The sequence below is a fragment of the Entelurus aequoreus genome, linkage group LG14 (assembly GCF_033978785.1).
Source record: "Entelurus aequoreus isolate RoL-2023_Sb linkage group LG14, RoL_Eaeq_v1.1, whole genome shotgun sequence".
In the NCBI taxonomy this organism is placed as follows: domain Eukaryota; kingdom Metazoa; phylum Chordata; class Actinopteri; order Syngnathiformes; family Syngnathidae; genus Entelurus; species Entelurus aequoreus.
In genome coordinates, this window is record NC_084744.1 from 27,546,335 (window position 1) to 27,562,541 (window position 16,207).

Genomic DNA, 16,207 nt, shown 5'->3' on the forward strand with positions numbered 1-16,207 from the left:
GGGGCGTATTGTTTTCAAAGGGGAGGAGCCCCGTAAAAAGTTTCGACCAATCAGACTAGTAGAAAGATTGTTTTCAAATACTATTGGTTGATGTATTGGCAGGGGTGGTCCTTTCGTACTCCGTCGGGGGTGTGGTCTCAAAAGACAACCTTCTTTTCGTCGTCAGTACGCATTTCCAATTTCGGCTGCTTCGAAACAAGACGTCTATCTTCTCCTTCATTTCTCCCATACACTCTCGCCATGCGGCTATAGGAACCATCACCACCGGGGTAAACACCCCGCATTCGGAGTTAAAAGACTCCAAAGAAAAGACGTCTGGTTCGGTCGACTGAGGCTGATAGGATCCGTTGATTTTAGGAGCACGGAGACCGGCACGGAAAACCCAACGACCTGAGGCCAAAAAATCCTACTTTTCCGAGTAGCGTCGTGGTAAGTTTTATCATTTTTATAAATTGAAACTGGCGTTTCGCTAATCATGCCTACTGAAACAACAGCTTTCTCCATCTTTTCCATTTTCTCTTAATGCTCGTACTAACAATGACTTACCATTCACATATACCAGTGTATGCGTGTGTGTGTACGTACATGTGTTAATACTCAAAAAGTCGTAAATCGCATTTTGACATAAAGTGTCTCCCCCCTTAGCCCCACCTTCCTCTGACCTCCCCTTCACCCCACCCCTCCTCTTACAGGGCCATCAATCACATTTTGACATAAGGTGTCTCCCCCTCAGCCCCGCCTCCTTCTGACCTCCCCTTCACCCCACCCCTCCTCTTACAGGGCCATCAATCACATTTTGACATAAGGTGTATTCCCCCCTCAGCCCCGCCTCCTTCTGACCTCCCCTTCACCCCACCCCCCTGTGACCTTTTGACCTTAAGGTCGTAAATCTTTTTTTGACATAAGGTCACCCCTTCTCCTCTCTGACCAAGGACAGTGACTGTTTTGCATGCTTCCTATTCCTGCTGTGGCATTTGTTGGTGCGTGAACATTGAGTATTCAAATAAAAGAGGAGACGAAACCCTCCTTCGGGAGAGCATGGGTGACACTGTAGAGCAGACCTGGGCAAATTAAGGCCCGGGGGCCACATGCGGCCCGTTGAGCTTTTCAATCAGGCCCGCCGGACATTCCCAAATCATTTTTTTAGATCTTTAAGATGGAAAGTGTAGCTGCCATTATGATGTGCAGTGATGTTTTCTAATGGCCGTAAGTCTTCAACTATACTAAGTCTTTCAATGGTTGGAATCTGCGCTTATGGATGATATACTCGTTACTATGGTAATCTAATTAGTTACTATGGTCATCTAATTAGTTACTATGGTAAGCTACGTCACAGCAGCTCAGACGAGGCACCAAGCAGTGTGGGCGGGAAGCGTTTCCACAGACGCGGAAGGAGATTTTCACAACAAAGTTCTAAAGCTTAGTGAATATATATAGAATGGAATAGAATAGAATAGAATAGAATAGAATAGAATAGAATAGAATAGAATAGAAAGTACTTTCCCTGGGGGAAATTCAGCAAATATCAGATATATCAGATTGTAGGTGGGTTTATTTCGTACCCTTCGCGTTCATATTTCATGGTTTGTTGCGTTTCACTTGATTGTAAAATATGTCGATCGAAAGGGGGTGTGACGTTCATATTTTGTCAATATTCAGTGTTTTATCGTTCATATAAAAATGTAAAAATTCCATTATGTTTTTTAAGGCGGTCTGTCATAACGTTTTTAAGCATTCAATCAGACATTATTGTGAGGTTTTGTAGTAGTGTTCCTAAAAATAGATGTACCGGCCCCAGACACATTTTGTTCTCTAAATGTGGCCCCCGAGTCAAAATAATTGCCCAGGCTTGCTGTAGAGGGTACAGTGTCAACATGGCATCTCCTCAATTGAGTCCAAATTTGTTTCTGTCTCTGTTTAATTCCTTGCCTTCTTGTCTTGTTTATAGGTGTCAAACAGGGTTTGAACCTAACAAGCTTTTTTAGAGAAAATCATATCATTGTAGTAAATTATGCAAATTACGCGATGATGTCATGGTGACCACGCCCATAGCCACGCCCCCACCGCCACAGGTATCTTGGCAGTTTATGGGAAACACTGACTCTTCATTTACATACTAGGACTATTCACAGTAAAAAAAAAAAGCATTTAAGAAACATGTAGTCACTTTTTAGATTTAAGAGTTAATCTTTCATGTCATCAGTTTGAGAACTTTTTTTTTTCTCACTTTCCCTTTTTACTTTCTTTTATTGTAACTGGATCTGTGTACTCTTATTTTATTTCATTATTTTGAGAATTTTCTTTTCCTTTCTTTTATTTGTAACTGGATCTGTGCATTATTATTTTACTTTGAATTTTTGAAAAGGACCCCAGGAAGACTAGCCTGGCGTTTGTGTGTCGGCTAATGGGGATCCTCAATAAACAATAAACAATAATCCATCCATCCATTTCTACCGCTTGTCCCTTTTGGGGTCAATTATATCCATTATGTCAGAATAATTCCCACCAATAGAGTAATTTTTGTGTACATTAAATTATTCTGATCTACATCTCATCTTATAACTGATACTCCTGATTGTTTCCTGGATTAATTATTGTTATTTTCCTATTTAAAAGTGAAACCAACGTTTCCGGAAATTCTAAAGTAAAACGTTTGATGTATTTTGCTGTTAAAGTGAGACAACTTAAACAAGTTTGACTCATTAAAAGTTTGAGAAACAAATGAAGATGCAAACTATTCACTGATTGATGTTGGTGAAAAGAGAAGATAATAATGAGAAGAAGTATTTAGGATGAAATGAGCATGTAGGAATGAGGTGTATAAAGTTGTAAAGAAAGTGGACTTACCAGGCGTCACGCTGTGTGTTTGTACAACTAGGAGAAAGAAGAAAAGCAAGTTCATCATTAAATGTCACAAGTGCACAAGTCAATAAAAAACGTTTCTAGTTTTAACCCTCAGAGAAAAACAAGACGACGACAACTTGCTTGACGAGTAAACATGAAATGGACGCCAAAGCGGAAACAAGCTTTTATATCAAATCGGGAAATCACGTGACTTGAAATAACTTCCTGGAGGAGGAGACAAAAATTTGACAGCAACGCAGTTCCTCCACTGCAGCTAACACAGGAATATTAACAAAATAAAAGTCGTATCATCATTACAAGAATAAAAGTGAATCTAGTGAAGGGCGTGTCGGAGGTGATGTCATGTTTTTTGAAGTAATATTTTTATAATACACACACAAACTTTATAGGAACAATACACAACAACAAGATGAACATTTTACATAAGTGATATTGTAGCGTCTAAGTGTTTAAAACACTCTTTTAAAAGGACAAAAAACAATGACCTAACACTTTTGTTTTATTTTTAATCGTTTGTATTTTTGTAATAATTGAAGAATTATGCCCACACATATTATTATTATTTCAACACAATATTATTCAATATTTTATAGCAAGTTAAACAATTACATAGAAATATAAAATACATCAAATTAAATACAATGCTCATTCCAACCAGACCTTGAAAAAAAAAAGACACAATACAAATTAGATTAAAATTTTTAAAAAATATATATAAGTAAATGAAATAAATACACAATTGGACTTGTTTAAAACAACTTTAATTTCTCCAACAAAGATATTAATTTAAGGCTCTTTCTACTTTTTACCATTTTCCAAGTTTGAATTAATATTTTAACGTCGGAAATTGGGTTTCACTTTAAGAAAGCGACTTTTGTGTATGAAAAATCTAGCTCGCAGGAGCTGGGTTGCATATGACGTCATAGCGTTTGTTCTTCTTCGTGGCTTAAAGGCCTACTGAAAGCCACTACTACCGACCACGCAGTCTGATAGTTTATATATCAATGATGAAATCTTAACATTGCAACACATGCCAATACGGCCGGGTTAACTTATAAAGTGCAATTTTAAATTTCCCGGCAAACTTCCGGCTGAAAACGTTTCGATATGATGACGTTTGCGCGTGACGTCAATGGTTGAACCGGAAGTATTCGGACCCCATTGGATCCAATACAAAAAGCTCTGTTTTCATCCCAAAATTCCACAGTATTGTGTTGGTGAGTCTTTTGCAATTTGTTTAATGAACAAAGAACAAAGAAAGAAAGCTGTAGATGGGATCGATGTATTAGCGGCCGGCTGCAGCAACACAACCAGGAGGACTTTGAGATGGATAGCAGACGCGCTAGCCGCCGACCTCACCTTGACTTCCTCCGTCTCCGGGCCGCCGACCGCATCTATGATCGGGTGAAGTCCTTCGTCACTCCGTTGATCGCTGGAACGCAGGTGAGCACGGGTGTTGATGAGCAGATGAGGGCTGGCTGGCGTAGGTGGAAAGCTAATGTTTTTAGCATAGCTCTGTCGAGGTCCCGTAGCTAAGTTAGCTTCAATGGCGTCGTTAGCAACAGCATTGTTAAGCTTCGCCAGGCTGGAAAGCATTAACCGTGTATTTACATGTCCATGGTTTAATAGTATTGTTGATCTTCTGTCTATCCTTCCAGTCAGGGGTTTATTTATTTTGGTTCTATCTGCATTTAAGCCCGATGCTATCACGTTAGCTCCGTAGCTAAAGAGCTTCGCCGATGTATTGTCGTGGAGATAAAAGTCACTGTGAATGTCCATTTCGCGTTCTCGACTCTCATTTTCAAGAGGATATAGTATCCGAGGTGGTTTAAAATACAAATCCGTGATCCACAATAGAAAAAGGAGAAAGTGTGGAATCCAATGAGACCTTGTACCTAAGTTACGGTCAGAGCGAAAAAAGATACATCCTGCACTGCACTCTAGTCCTTCACTCTCACGTTCCTCATCCACAAATCTTTCATCCTGGCTCAAATTAATGGGGTAATCGTCGCTTTCTCGGTCCGAATCGCTCTCGCTGCATTGAAAACAATGGGGAAATGTGAGGAGCCCTTCAACCTGCGATGTCACGCTACTTCCGGTACAGGCAAGGCTTTTTTATCAGCGACCAAAAGTTGCAACTTTATCGTCGATGTTCTCTACTAAATCCTTTCAGCAAAAATATGGCAATATCGCGAAATGATCAAGTATGACACATAGAATGGATCTGCTATCCCCGTTTAAATTAATAAAATTCATTTCATTAGGCCTTTAATTGACACGATGGTCAAGCAGCTGGAGCGTAGAAATAAAAGAAGTGAGAGTGAGTGTAGAGTTTGAGCACAAAATGTCGTATAGCTGGCTTGCAATCACGTGACCTAGAGGCACATCTGGCCACTTCCGGGTTTCAGACCATGGTCTAGAGCAGGGGTCTGCAACCTGCGGCTCGCGGCTCTTTAGCGCTGCCCTACTGGCTCCCTGGAGCTTTTTCAAAAATGTATGAAAATAGAAAAAGATGGGGGGAAAAATATATTTTTGTTTTAATAGGGTTTCTGTAGGAGAACAAACATGACACAATCCTGCCTAATTGTTAGAAATCCCACTGTTTATATTAAACATGATTCTCTGATGAGAGTATTTGGCGAGCGCCGTTTTGTCCTCATTTTGGCGGTCCTTGAACTCACCGTTGTTTGTTTACATGTATAGCTTTCTTCAACATGCCAGAGAAATAAATATTTTATGCCACTCCTTCTTTGTCTCATTTTGTCCACCAAACGTTTTATACTGTGCGTGAATGCACAAAGGTGAGCTTTGTTGATGTTACTGACTTGTGTGGAGTGTTTATCAAGCATATTTGGTCACTGCATGATTGCAAGCTAATCGATGCTATTTAGGCTGGCTTTATGTACATATTGCATCATTATGCCTCACTTGTAGGTATATTTGAGCTCATTTAATTCCCTATGTCCTCTGTGTATTTAATTTGTATCTGCATTTCTCATGACACATTATCTGTATGTAATATTGGCTGCATTTCTGATAGTTGTTTGTGTGCCATGTTGTTCCAGACCACAGCAAACGTTACCCAGCTTGCACAGATTGTAATAAATTCATTAGAAGAAGACAGCCCGCCGTTTCCTTTAACTTGGTCACACACATCTATACCTTTGGCCATTCTAAGACAGTCATTTAGAGGAGTTATCTCACCCTCTGAGAAGGTTTACTAATGTTTTCCAATGTTGTAAAAATAAAAGTAGGCTAATATAGCTAATATAGACACTAACATCATGTGTTGTCTTCATTATAACACTTGTATAAGACTTTTAAAGTCATTTTGATAGTAGGCTAATACAACTAATACAGACACGTACATCCTGTGTTGACTTCATTATATCACTTATAAAAGGCTTTTGATTTTTTGTGGCTCCAAACCGGTTTTTTTTATTTATTTTTGGACCAAAATGGCTCTTTCAACATTTTGGGTTGCCGACCCCTGGTCTAGAGTCCCATTAGGCTACTGTTTATTTACCTGAATCCTTGCAGAAAGGTTTAGCGGCAAATATAAAAGCGATCATTAAAAAAAGATATTTAAAATGGGATGGAGTGGATTTTTACACTCTTAATAAAAATATTGTTTTTCAAGATTGAAAGCATTTATTATCACCAAGACGTTACTGACCTCACTTCATTTGACACTCACAAGGATTTAGAGAACAAACCATTAGATGCACCAAAGTCTTTACATCTGAGGGCTCCACTAATTAAACATTCATCCGTGAAAGACAAAGTTGGATTTATTTGTGCTGCTGAGATCATGACGTTAATGAGAAAAAGGATAAATTTGTTTGCAGTTGATTTCCTGCTACAAATATTAGTCTCATCTACAATTCATGTCTGCCGTTGTTTTTATGCTGTGAAGTTCATATTTTGTATGTGAAGTTGACCGGGAGGACGTCGCTACTACCACAAAATAAAATAAAAGTCGCAACACCTCAAAAATTAGTGTTTTTTACGTGAAAGTAAATGAAAGTAATATAATGTATGAATGGATGTATATAGTGTAATATATTTGTAATCTTTTAATGTCTGTTAAGTAGAGGAGACACGGACATCAGCGTGGATCTACAGGAGCTTTATTTTTCAACTCGCATGTAAGCAAATGCGTCACAGAGTGAATTCCGGTCCTTCAACAATCGTTATTTCTTTGGAATCTAAGTAAATAATATATACAAATAAATATATATATTACATATAGCCTATTATTTGCGCACTACTGACAAGTGATGCACTGAACATTTGGTCGTCTTAAATAGACTTTGCTCACCAAAACCGGACGTTGTGGTTGAAATATCCACAAATATCCACGACACACACGAATGATGTAGCTCGCCCAAAGCTGATTAGAAAGTCACATTCAGGTCGCATTGCGTTTAGACTGAAGTCACACTTAAATAGATCAGATTCCAATCGGATTCAGGACTACCCCCTGATGTAGCCTGAATCTGATGCCAAAAGATCAGATTTGAAGGACTTTGGAGCGTTAGGACTGTAAAAAAAAAATCAGATCTTTGTCACTTGAGGGCAACAACAATAATCAGATTTGGTGTGCAGTAAACGGGTCTATAAGACCTGCTTAGTGGCCTTGTGAATAGAGTGTCCTCCCTGAGACTGGAAGGTTGTGAGTTCAAACCCCGGCTGAATTATACCAAAAACTATAAAAATGACATTTCCCTAGCATCAAGGGTTGGAATTGGGGGTTAAATCACCAAAATGATTACCGGGTGTGGCCTCCAATGCTGCTCACTGCTCCCCTCACCTCCCAGGGGGTGGACATGGGGATGGGTCAAATGCACCACACCAAAGTGTGTGTGACTATCGTTGGGACTTTAACTTTAAAATGATACAAAAGATATGTCGGAATGACTCACTCATTTAATCACATCAAGGATTGTTCATTACGTTTGTTTACCTTCATAAATCATATGCTTTGTGTTGATGTATGAAAGTATGAAATGAAGAGAAACATTTTAATTGTTTCATCTTTTATATAGGCATAAGGCCTTTCAAGAAAGACAATATTAATAACTATATATATGTATATGCCAATAATAATGTAAGATGAGGGTGCTAATGCACAATCTTACTTATGTACTCTTGTCTTATTATAAACAGGAGGCTGCAACAACATTTAATCTAGGCCAAGCTGGCTGTACACTGTGGCATTCAACCCAGGAAAACTGGAAATGCCACAGCACAAGACAACACTAAGATCCTCCCTATGACGGAGGACTCGGAGGACAGCATTCCAGATGCCTTTGAGGTGGTGCCAAGAGTTCTTGTCCAGCACGACTATGCCAACTGAACACCACCTCAGAACTGTCCCTTACCGGACAACCGTGTCACATACATTGGTGGCTGGGTGGTAAGAAACATTCTCACCAGGCTAACGTGTCACACATGTAGATGTGTATTAGTTACAGAAGTTCTCACACAGTCATACTACTTATTAAAATGATTAAACAATGGCGGACTTGTTATGTCTTTCATGAACATTCACAGTGTCAAGGTGTGCAAGTTGCAGCATGTGTTATTATATGTGAAGAAAATGATTGTTGGGAAGGACGTACTTCTCATGGGATCCCACGTAGGTGAGACACAGTATGGCATTGACAACCATCATTTTGTGATAGTTGAGATGTTCGCCTCGATCTATTTTGCCATGAGACGGCATCATATTGCTCAGACCGACAACATAAGAAAAATGGACATGTCAGTGAGACATAAACTATCAAAACTGGCTTTATTTCAAGTTAAAGTTAAAGTTAAAGTACCAATGATTGTCACACACACACTAGGTGTGGTGAAATTTGTCCTCTGCATTTGACCCATCCCCTTGATCACCCCCTGGGAGGTGAGGGGAGCAGTGGGCAGCAGCGTAGCCACGCCCGGGAATCATTTTTGGTGATTTAACCCCCAATTCCAACACTTGATGCTGAGTGCCAAGCAGGGAGGTAATGGGTCCCATTTTTATAGTCTTTGGTATGACCCGGCCGGGGTTTGAACTCACAACCTACCGATCTCAGGGCGGACACTCTAACCACTAGGTCATTAAAGACACAGTAAACACATGTTTGTCAACCTGTGTCTGTTTGTATTATTATGTTGTTGGACTTTTCTTAATCTGAGAACTGTTAAAGGCCTACTGAAATGAAACTGTTTTATTTAAACGGGGATAGCAGATCCATTCTATGTGTCATACTTGATCATTTCGCGATATTGCCATATTTTTGCTGAAAGGATTTAGTAGAGAACAACGACGATAAAGTTCGCAACTTTTGGTCGCTGATAAAAAAAGCCTTGCCTGTACCGGAAGTAGCGTGACGTCACAGGTTGAAAGGCTCCTCACATCTGCACATTGTTTACACCAGCAGCGAGAACGATTCAGACAGAGAAAGCGACGTTTACCCCATTAATTTGAGCCAGGATGAAAGATTCGTGGATGAGGAACGTGAGAGGGAATTACTAGAGTGCAGTGCAGGACGTATCTTTTTTCGCTCTGACCGTAACTTAGGTACAAGGGCTCATTGGATTCCACACTTTCTCCTTTTTCTATTGTGGATCACGGATTTGTATTTTAAACCACCTCGGATACTATATCCTCTTGAAAATGAGAGTCGAGAACGCGAAATGGACATTCACAGTGACTTTTATCTCCACGACAATACATCGGCGAAACACTTTAGCTACGGAGCTAACGTGATAGCATCGGGCTTAACTGCATATAGAAACAAAAGAAATAAGCCCCTGACTGGAAGGATAGACAGAAAATCAACAATACTATTAAACCATGGACATGTAACTACACGGTTAATGCTTTCCAGGCTGGCGAAGCTTAACAATGCTGTTGCTAACATCGCCATTGAAGCTAACTTAGCAACGGGACCTCACAGAGCTATGCTAAAAACATTAGCTATCTACCTACGCCAGCCAGCCCTCATCTGCTCATCAACACCCGTGCTCACCTGTGTTCCAGCGATCGACGGCGCGACGAAGGACTTCACCCGATCATAGATGCGGTCGGCGGCCCGGAGATGGAGGGAGTCAAGGTGAGGTCGGCGGCAGCGCGTCTGCTATCCATCTCAAAGTTCCCCTGGTTGTGTTGCTGCAGCCAGCCGCTAATACACCGATCCCACCTAAAACTTTCTTCTTTGCAGTCTTCATTGTTCATTAAACAAATTGCAAAAGATTCACCAACACAGATGTCCAGAATACTGTGGAATTATGAGATGAAAACAGAGCTTTTTGTATTGGATTCAATGTGTCCGCATACTTCCGTTTAGCTATTGACGTCACGCGCATACGTCATCATACATAGAGGTTTTCAACCGGAAGTTTAGCGGGTAATTTAAAATTGCACTTTATAAGTTAACCCGGCCGTATTGGCATGTGTTGCAATGTTAAGATTTCATCATTGATATATAAACTATCAGACTGCGTGGTCGGTAGTAGTGGCTTTCAGTAGGCCTTTAAGTTGAGTAGTTTTTTGTTTCTCAACATCAGCAGCTGACTAAAACAGCTCTCTGATTATTATTATGATTATTATCTGTTTCAGTGCTGTGGTGGCACCTAAACCCTGATTGGAAAGTATCAAACACATTGTTAAACAGGAGAAAGTCACCAAGCTTTTGGTAGTGATCAGTGTTGGGACTAACGCGTTACAAAGTAACGCGTTACTGTAACGCCGTTAGTTTCGGCGGTAACTAGTAATCTAACGCGTTATTTGTTATATTCAGTAACTCAGTTACCGTTACTACATGATGCGTTACTGCGTTATTTTACGTTACTTTTTATGTAGTATTGGCTTGAAACAGAAGATCTGAGTATGTTTTATTGCAGCGCTACGGTGTCGTTCTTCTGAATCTCTTGTGTCACACGGAGGAGCCGCGCTGTGTGTGTGTCTGAGTGTGGGAAGTGGATGGAGGGGGTGGTGCGCGCAGCAGCATTCGTGAGGGAGGGGCGGAGACAGAGAGAGCGAGAGAGTTGCTAACACGCATGCGTCGCCAGGCTCAGCTTTTTATCGATAGATTTATCAGATTACATTTTTTATTATCTATAGCAGGGGTGTCAAAAGTGTGCCCCGGAGGCCATTTGCGGCCCACAGCTAATGTTTTAAAAGCCCACAGCACATTCTAAAAATACTATTAAAATAAACAAAAACATAACAAAAGTGAAATAAAAAAGCTTAAAGGTGAAATGTAATTTAGAAAAAGTTGCAATGTTGACTAATAAAACAAAGCTGTTTTTTTTCTTTCAAACTGTCATTGCTCAAAACATAATATTGAATCAAAATGATAAATGGGTTATACTTGTATAGCGCTTTTCTACCTTCAAGGTACTCAAAGCACTTTGACAGTATTTCCACATTTACCCATTCACACACACATTCACACACTGATGGCGGGAGCTGCCATGCAAGGCGCTAACCAGCAGCCATCAGAGGCAAAGGGTGAAGTGTCTTGCCCAAGGACACAACGGACGTGACTAGGAAGGTAGAAGGTGGGAACTGAACCCCAGTAACCAGCAACACTCCGATTGCTGGCACAGCCACTCTACCAACTTCGCCACGCCGTCCGCCATCAATGTTATTATGAATTATAGTACACACACTCTGTCAATTCTCTTATATACTCTTTAATTCTAGACTTCTAGAGTGTTTGATTATCACATCACTCTAAATGTATAGAATATAAAGTTCACAAACATAAAGAGGGATCCTAGTGGGCCAGGCCAATATTTCCTTATCTCTAAACTAAAACTGGGGAAATGTGTACAGTGTTCTGGGCTTCAGACATGATTTTATTTCAGAATTCCTTGAGAGAAAAAACGCCTGGTTAGGCTTTGGTATGTAAAAGTAAAGTTAAAGTACTTGTTTGGTTTACAGCTATGTTGTTATTATGCTGTTTGTTACTTATGTATGTTATGTTGCAGCTATTTAAAATAGTTTTGTCAATTTGTTCTGGCCTGAAATAAGTTGGCCCTTTGAAACATATCTTTGTTTTTGTGTGTTATATGTAGACCACATTGTTTGTGTGTTGTATGTAGACCACATTGTTTGTGTGTTGTATGCAGACCGCATTGTTTGTGTGTTGTATGTAGACCACATTGTTTGTGTGTTGTATGTAGACCACATTGTTTGTGTGTTGTATGTAGACCACATTGTTTGTGTGTTGTATGTAGACCACATTGTTTGTGTGTTGTATGTAGACCACATTGTTTGTGTGTTGTATGTAGACCACATTGTTTGTGTGTTGTATGTAGACCACATTGTTTGTGTGTTGTATGTAGACCACATTGCTTAGCAGAGTTCAGTGATGCAAATGCATGTCAAGTTGATCAACAGATTGTATTATTCTGCAGTGCAATAACAGTACTGAAATGAAGGCTAAAAGGGCATTAATGGGAGCTTTAAAAAAAAAAGAAGAAAAAAATAAGTAACTAAATAGTTACTTTTCACAGTAACGCATTACTTTTTGGTGTAAGTAACTGAGTTAGTAACTGAGTTACTTTTGAAATAAAGTAACTAGTAACTGTAACTAGTTACTGGTTTTCAGTAACTAACCCAACACTGGTAGTGATGTACGGATCGATACTGAAATTTCAATACGGCCGATACCAGATCTTTATGCTCTAATATTCGTTCTCAAGTAAAAAATATTGATAGTTTTGATATTTTAGTTATTTGAGATCATGTATATCATTAACATGAACACAGTGTAAAGTTTCTAAATCACTGAGATCTTGTCTAAATGAAACACGATTGGTGGGAACTACTTTTTCTCCCGCAGAGGTAAGTACGTAGCGCGGCGGCACATTGTGCTGTGGTCAGTCATTCAGTCGGTCATTTGTTTATTTAAGAAAATTGTGAAATGAGTCAGTCAGTATTATAAAACAGCAAATGTATGTTTCCTTTTATGTAGACTATTTGAAGACACTTAAGAGTTTAAAGGCCTACTGAAATGAAATGTTCTTATTTAAACGGGGATAGCAGATCCATTCTATGTGTCATACTTGATCATTACGCGATATTGCCATATTTTTGCTGAAAGGATTTAGTAGAGAACATCGACGATAAAGTTTTGGTCGCTGATAAAAAAGCCTTGCCTGTACCGGAAGTAGCGTGACGTCACAGGTTGAAGGGCTCTTCACATATGCACATTGTTTACACCAGCAGCGAGAGCGATTCGGACCGAGAAAGCGACGATTACCCCATTAATTTGAGCCAGGATGAAAGATTCGTGGATGAGGAACGTGAGAGTGAAGGATTAGAGTGCAGTGCAGGACGAATCTTTTTTTCACTCTGACCGTAACTTAGGTACAAGGGCTCATTGGATTCCACACTTTCTCCTTTTTCTATTGTGGATCACAGATTTGTATTTTAAACCACCTCGGATACTATATCCTCTTGAAAATGAGAGTCGAGAACGCGAAATGGACATTCACAGTGACTTTTATCTCCACGACAATACATCAGCGAAGCACTTTAGCTACGGAGCTAACGTGATAGCATCGTGCTTAACTGCATATAGAAACAGACGGAATAAGCCCCTGACTGGAAGGATAGACAGAAGATCAACAATACTACCAAACACTGGACCTGTAACCACACGGTTAATGCTGTGCCGCCTGGCGAAACCTAGCAATGCTATTGCTAACGATGCCATTGAAGCTAACTTAACTACAGGACCTCGTCAGAGCTATGATAAAAACATTAGCGCTCCACCTACGCCAACCCTCATCTGCTCATCATGACCCGTGCTCACCTGCATTCCAGCGATCGACTGCGCGACGGAGGACTTCACCCGATCATCGATGCGGTCGGCGGCCCGTAGACGGAGGAAGTCAAGGTGAGGACAGCGGCGCGGCGGCGGGCGTTGTAGCTTTCGACGACACCCCAGCCACCATCAGAGTCGGCAAGAAACATATATTTCCCCAAAGTTACGTACGTGACATGCACATAGCGCCACGCACGTACGGGCTAGCGATCAAATGTTTGGAAGAAAGCAGCGTACTCACGGTAGCGCGTCTGCTATCCAACTCAAAGTCCTCCTGGTTGTGTTGCTGCAGCCTGCCGCTAATACACTGATCCCACCTACAGCTTTCTTCTTTGCAGTCTCCATTGTTAATTGAACAAATTGCAAAAGATTCACCAACACAGATGTCCAGAATACTGTGGAATTTTGCGATGAAAACAGAGCTGTTTGTATTGGGATACAGTGTGTCCCAATACTTCCGCTTCAACCCTTGACGTCACGCGCAAACATCATCATACCTAGACGTTTTCAGCCGGAAGTTTCCCGGGAAATATAAAATTGCACTTTATAAGTTAACCCGGCCGTATTGGCATGTGTTGCAATGTTAAGATTTCATCATTGATATATAATCTATCAGACTGCGTGGTCGGTAGTAGTGGCTTTCAGTAGGCCTTTAATATAGACAAGATAATGCATTTAGTGCATAATAACACCATTATTTGTTTCGCCCTCTGACTTTATATCGTTTGAAGATGATTTCCCAAGATCCGCAACACTTAAAATACACTACTTTTTAAAAATTACCAGATCCATTAAGTATATTTGCGCAAAGTATCAGTATCGGACCCGTATTGCCGATACCAGCCTGGATATTACTTGTTATCGGATCTGAACAAAAAATCAGTGGTATTGCACATCGCCAGCTTTTGGGAGACACATTTTTTCAGGAGTTTGCCCAAAAATGGCACTTTTGATATTGGCACATCGTTGTTCAGTACTGTGGGATTAAGACTATTACTTTTACAATTACTAAGGTTGTATAATAAAAATGTTTACCAGTCCGTATAAAATGATTGGTGTTTAAGGCGGTCACTCACCCTGTCTCTTCAACACGTACGTGCAGAGAACGCGTGAAAACGTACAAAAGCAGTCCAAGAGAGGCAACAAACAATTTGAAATCATGTTATTGTGAAGATAGGATTTACATTCAATTTAACTATCCAAATCGCTATTATTAGCTAACAACACCCAAAGCTAATGCATGTGTTACGTACGTATGTAGTTACATCATTACGTCCTAGAAGCCGAAAGAATGAGGGATATGCTGTGTGAAATCAATTGGAAAGTTAGCGCCCTGGAGACATCTGTGTAAATGTTGCTAACAGCCCCTTTAAGGCCTTTGGAAATGTTCCAGTCTGAAGTGAGGCGTTAACTAAATGAAGGAATTGTGGTGACAAACTGCTCAGCACAGACTTTAGAAATCTAGTGGGTAACTCATCAAGGTGTGTATGTTAATGTTAGATATGTGCCGTCTCCAAGCAGAAGAAAATCTTTGACCTTGGCTCTTGGTACAGTTGTTCTGTCCATCTGACGCTTTGTGCGGACTTCACCCATTTTATAGTTTTCTTTCTGTTTGTGATAATCAGTCACACTTGGCAGTTCTGCCTTGCATGGGTTAGATTCCAAGCCAGGGTTAAATTCAAACCAGGGTTGGATCAGGAAGTAAAAACTAAAGCTGAAACAATTCATGCCATTGACTCGCTGTGGCCAAAGTACTGAAAGTAGGAGGAGGGAAAAATGGTGAGGCTGAATCTGCTGGTGGTAAATGTGAAATGTGAAATTAGACACGGTAAAGCCAAACATTGACTGGACGCTTCATCCAAGCCACTTAACCGCAGTGACCATCATGAAAGATAAAGATGGTACATTTCAACATGATAGGATCTGCCGCTATGAATATTACTGAGTTACCTGTTACATCTCAGGGCAACAGGTGTGTACTTTTGGTTATGGACTACTTTACACGCTATGTCAACCTTTTCCAGCGTGCCTTTACAGTAGCAAAATGTATGTTTGAGGACTATATCAGACAACATGGGTTGCCAGAGTGTAGTCACACAGACCAGGTAGGCAATTTGAGTCAGACCTTGTAAAACACTTTGTAAAACCTAGCTGGAATAGTTACCTCTACTGCCCCCTAGTGGCTGTTAGAAAGAATGCATACATTTTGCGTTGAATCCTTAAAGCTGTCTTTCACTTTTTGTCTTGTCCTTTGTGTCCCAGATGAAGTCGTTAGTGGCTCGGGGGAGGATAGGCGGGGCATTAGCTCAGCAACATTCTTTTTTTATTGTATTTTTTACAAGAACTTTGCTGACAAAGTGCAAGTGTTTGTGGGCGTTACTGTACATTTTGGTATTGACCACACCACCCAGTAAATACAGGGAAACTTTTCAAGATCATTAAATGATTTTGACTTTCATTTTGTGAACAATATAAACATATATTAATACAAACATATAGAGGAGCCAGATGAG

At 40.3% G+C, this 16,207-nt stretch overlaps 1 protein-coding gene and 1 pseudogene across 1 annotated transcript in view; one reads left to right on the plus strand and one right to left on the minus strand.

Annotated features, from left to right (window-relative positions):
• The window catches only part of LOC133664681 (major histocompatibility complex class I-related gene protein-like), a 34,144-nt pseudogene extending 31,163 nt beyond the window's left edge, over positions 1 to 2,981 (minus strand).
• The window catches only part of LOC133664590 (zinc finger protein 431-like), a 404,655-nt gene that overhangs the window by 62,475 nt on the left and 325,973 nt on the right, over positions 1 to 16,207 (plus strand). The gene's annotated exons all lie outside the window — the stretch shown is intronic.